Raw genomic sequence first — 5,353 nt, 5'->3', positions numbered from 1 at the left:
TTCCTATTTCCAAATTTATTGCTCTTTTATGCATAATAGAGTACATTTGATCTCCTTTGTATGATTGTAATTTGTATCCCTATGTGAATCATTCTTTGGACTGTTTGATCAAAGGAAAAGTAAAAAGGTTGATACCTTTCTTGTTCACTCTGCATTAGATTAGACAATAGCGATGCACTTTTTCAGTCAGAGAGATCTAGCAATAGTGCATAATTCTTCTACAATATTATGCGCTTGTTTTATCCTCCAAAGTTACCAAAAACTTGTCTAATGACTGTAACCCTGGAACTTGTATAAAATTTCTCAAACATTTGCCTTCCCCTTTGTTTGTTCTGTGTCTGCTGGTGGTGTGTTTTTGCAGTAATCTGCATTGAAGTTGTTTAAAAAGTTTCCATGGTCTGGTTGGTGTTTGTTGACATGTGTAAATCGCCATGTGGGTCTAGTTTATTTTGTGGGAGGGTCATGAGAAGAGAATGGAGTTATGTAAGTTTGATTTGGTGCTCTTTGTCATAGTTTATTTGACGAGGAGAGGAATAATAAATTTGACCAGTTACAACTTTTTGTATCTGACCACTTTTATAGTTAATGTCGTGGTGTTGCAATAAGGTTGTTATGACCTCATTAAGAATTTCATTCCTGAAAGGATTAGGTCCTATACTTAGGGATTTTAACAAGTTACAGATGGATTCAAATTCAAAGTGAAACACTTTGTTCATAGAGGCACCAAACAAAATGAAGTTCAAATCATCAGTAGCAAAGATTTTCATCAAGCTGACACCAGCCAATAGAATTGTGTTGCCACACCGTTTCAGCAAACGCTACTGTTTCGGTACATCCACAAATTGATCAAATTCTTGCTCTTAATGCTGTCATCATTGAGGATCCGAAGGATTCACGTCATTCAATGGGATTTGAGATTAAAAGTGCTAATTTGATCAATTGAAGACCCTATCGACACTCTTCTATTTGGAAGGATATCATTAATGGTTTAGTGGATGACAAGTTGGAAAAAGGATGGATTTAACATAACAATAATCCATTTTTTTCACGTTTTATATTAGTGAGAAAAAAGGGGAGATAAATGGAAGAGAATTTTTTAATATACTTATATATTACTTAGGTATCACGTGAAAATACTAAAATGCTCACATATTTTAGATATGTATCCCTAGACACAATTTCAAATCTTTTCATCTTTTATCGTTAAAATATTTTGGGGATTCATTTTCAAATTTATTTCGAAGATGCATCTTCAGAAGGTATCGGAGCTTAAATCGTGTCAGAACCATTCTCGTTCCTTATTTCTTGCTCAAACTCTCTCAAAAGTGTTTTCCATCAACTAACTCCTAAATCAAATAACCAAGCTTAGAGATTCTTCAATCAAAATTAAGTACATTAGAGACATCATCAAAGTGTGAGGTAAATGATAACACTGAAATTTACCGTATTTTCGACTCCGATTTCACATGCATTCTAGTTGTTTTATTGTTATTTTGTTATGTTATTACTATGTTTTTCTTTGTTTTCAGGTTTTTCCTTTAATCGGAGCCCCGATCGAGAAAAGTAGCGAAAAATAGCTAAAACCCCTAAAATTCAACATTTTGTACTTGTGGCTTCCCCCATGACTGGCGCCATAGACCCTGCCATGACGTGTCCAAGCTCAACTTCCCTCAACTGCCACGTTCCCCACTACTTCCACTAAGGCGCCTCAGATTGGCCTTGTGGCGGGCGCCATGGCCTTGTGGCGGGCGCCACAAGAGGAAAAGTTTTCCCTCCCATTTTCAAGTTGAAGGGCATCCTTGTCATTTCCATCTTTTTACTTGCTTATAAATAGAAACTCGAAATCACTTTTACAATCATCCAAACTTAGAACAGAGGCAAAGTCAGAGCAACTTTGTTTCACTTAGGCATATATTCAGTATTTTAAAGTGGTAATCGCTTCGCATTGAGGTGTTACCACAATTGTGTAATCAAGTATGTGATCGAGTCTGTAATCGAGTTTGAAGCACTTTGGAAGGAAGTTAATCCTGCCGCCATTTTCATTTCCGCATTCCAATTTATTCAACCCTCCGATTGGAGCAGGTTTTTATTACTTGTCTTTATCTTATTTATTTTTCCGCACTCACTTTACTTTATTTATTTTCCCGCACTCGCTTTACTTTTATTTATTTCTTGCACCCGTTTTAAATTATTTATTTTCCGCACTCGCACTATTTTTATTTATTTCTTGCACTTGCTTTAAATTATTTATTTTCCGCACTCACACTAATTTTATTTACTTTCTGCACTTACACTACTTTTATTTACTTTCCGCACTCGCACTACTTTTATTTAAATTAATGCACTTTTACTTTACCATGTCTAACTAAATCTATAAGGTTAGAATGTAAGGATCGTAATTGAACCGATAATCCGTACAATTGTTCGTAGAAGCACTTAAGGGCTATTTTAACTTTCAACTTAAGTTTTCCCGCACTTCAATTCCGTTGGGTAAGATCGAAAGCCGTCCAACGTCTATCTAAACTTAATTGTTTTTAACTATCTCAAAAACAGCGAAAGCACTTTGTTTAGTTCATTAAGAGTTTTTAACTTAAGAAGAAAAGAGATTTTAAAACTATTTTCGGACGCGTTTATAAGTTTAGAGTCTGGTTCGTGAGAACCTCTTTCGGTTAAGAAATCCAGTTTATAATACTTTTCAACTTAGTCAAGATACTATATTTCTTAAAAATAAGTTTACTTCTCTAACGCAATGCGTGCCTTTTTATAAGTGACAATAAGAGGGTTTAATTAGGGAGTACAACTCGGTTCTGAATACGCGAAAGCGACAGTTCTTGTTAAATTAGTTCTTTTCAAAGTAGGAAACATTGCCAATAAGTAGTTCTATTAGCAAGTACTTGGATTATTGATTGATTATGTGAATTACATTCGACCCTGTCTTTATTAATTGAACTTTATTTAATACTTTACTTTTCATTGCACACTCTAAAAACACCTATTTTGACTGCCTTTGATAAACACCATAACAATAGATAACGATAGATTGACATTTGGTCTCTGTGTATTCGACAATCTTTTATATTACTCTGACGCGTTCGTATACTTGCGAAAAGCACCGCATCAAGTTTTTGGCGCCGTTGCCGGGGACCAATTTTGTCAAATTTCATTTGCCTGTTGTTATATCGTTTAGACTTAGGCTATTTCCTGTCGGTCAATGCAAAGAACTCGCAGCACCGGAAGTTTAAGCTTAGTATACCCTCTGGCGGAACCTGAACGTTACGCTCGCGCACGTTTATTCTTTCATAGAATTAAGAGAGCTATGGCCGAAGATCAAAACCAAAGACCTCTTAAAGATTTCGCTCAACCATCAAATGAAGAACCTAGTTCTAGTATAGTAAACCCAACCATTCCAGCTAATAATTTTGAACTTAAACCATCCCTGTTGCAACTAGTGCAACAAAGACAATTCGCAGGTCTCGCTACTGAGAACCCAAACCAACATTTAAAAATATTTCTCCAATTAGCAGACACTTTTAAAACCAATAGAGCTTCTTCTGAGGCAATACGTTTAAGATTATTCCCTTTTCCCCTAAGAGATAAAGCCCTATCATGGTTAGATTTCCTTCCACCCAATTCCATTACGACTTGGGATAACCTTAGAAGAGTATTTCTTGCTAGATATTTCCCCCCGAGTAAGACCGCCGTTCTTCGAAACCATATAACTAGATTTACCCAAAACCAAGGAGAATCGCTGTTCGAAGCTTGGGAGAGATATAAAGAGTTGTTACGAGCATGCCCACATCATGGTTTAGAAAATTGTTTAATCATTCAAACCTTCTATAATGGACTTCACTATAACACGAAGATGACCATCGACGTTGCCGTAGGCGGTGCTCTGATGAACAAACCTTATCCTGAAGCTAGTGCCCTCATCGAAGATATGGCTCAAAACCATCAATCATGGGGAGTCGAACGAGCGACAGTTGAGAAGAAGGAACCCCAAGGAGGAGTGCATGAACTAAGCTATATAGACATGATGCAAGCGAAAATGGACGGATTAGCCCTTAAAGTCGAGCATATGTGCATAAACCCGAATACTATAGCCGCAGTTTCGTCGGATTGTGAGATATGTTGAACCAAAGAACACCAACCTGCAGAATGCAGTCTATTAAACGAAACCCATTATGAGCAAGTGAACTACACCCAAGGGAACCCATACTCGAATACCTATAACCCTGGATGGAGGAATCACCCGAACTTCTCCTATAAAAACAATAACCCTATCCAAAATAACGCACCTCCGAGACCTAATTATCAAGCCCCTAGATCAAATCAACCTATGCAACCTGTGCCACCAAAGCCGAGCCTTGAGAAAATTATGGAAAATTTTATCACCGCTCAAACCCAACAAAACAAGGAGTTCATGAACCAGAACATTCATGTTAACGAATTGATTACTCAGTTAGGAACCAAGGTTGACCAAATAGTTACTCATACTAAGATGCTTGAAACCCAGATCTCTCAGGTAGCTTTAAACCAAGCCCCTCAGACTACACCTAGAGGACAATTCCCTAGACAACCTCAACAAAATCCGAGAGGACAAGCCAATGCCATTACCCTACGAAATGGGAACGCTTATGATGAGCCACCAAACCCTAGATTGAGTGAACCCGAAACTTCTAAGGAATATACCAAGCCCCCGGACGAAGTAAAGGAACCAGAGGAACCTGAAAACCAGGAAGGTCGAGAAAAAGGAGAAGAACCTAAAGACAAAACTTACGTACCACCCCCGCCATATAAACCACCTATACCATATCCGCAAAGACTCAAACAAACCCAGATCAATAAACAGTATCAAAAATTTATTAAAGTTATAGAAAAACTTCATGTAGAAATCCCTTTCACAGAAGCCATCACCCAAATACCTTCTTATGCAAAGTTTCTCAAAAACATCCTTACCAACAAACGTAGACTTGACGATCCGAAGTCTTTGGAATGTAATGCTATTTCCGAGGACAAATTAGCAAAGAAAGATAAAGATCCTGGAAATTTCTCCATTCCTTGCCTTTTGGGTAATCATGTCATCGAAAAAGCTTTTCTAGACTTAGGAGCTAGTGTGAGCCTAATGCCTTTAGCAGTTTGTGAGAGGTTAAACTTAGGAGAATTACAGCCCACTAAGATGTCACTTCAGTTAGCCGATAGATCTGTTAAATATCCGATAGGCATTTTAGAAGATGTCCCTGTTGTATCACCTTAAAATTTCACCTCCCATTTCGTATATACATTTTCATTTTAGGTCATTAACATTGCATTGTCATTGCATAGTACATCACATGTCATCAGTCAAGACTGGTCA

The 5,353-nt window shown here is 37.3% G+C and overlaps 1 non-coding gene across 1 annotated transcript; it reads right to left on the bottom strand.

Annotated features, from left to right (window-relative positions):
- Positions 1 to 3,700: 3,700 nt before the first annotated feature.
- LOC127088792 (small nucleolar RNA R71) lies at positions 3,701 to 3,807 on the bottom strand. The gene has a single exon (XR_007790608.1). It is a non-coding gene; the product is annotated as a small nucleolar RNA R71 (small nucleolar RNA).
- Positions 3,808 to 5,353: the final 1,546 nt, after the last annotated feature.

The sequence above is a fragment of the Lathyrus oleraceus genome, chromosome 5, assembly GCF_024323335.1.
Source record: "Lathyrus oleraceus cultivar Zhongwan6 chromosome 5, CAAS_Psat_ZW6_1.0, whole genome shotgun sequence".
Taxonomy (NCBI): Eukaryota; Viridiplantae; Streptophyta; class Magnoliopsida; order Fabales; family Fabaceae; genus Lathyrus; species Lathyrus oleraceus.
Note: the sequence above shows the minus strand (reverse complement) of the source record. Positions and strands in the feature narration are given on the sequence as shown.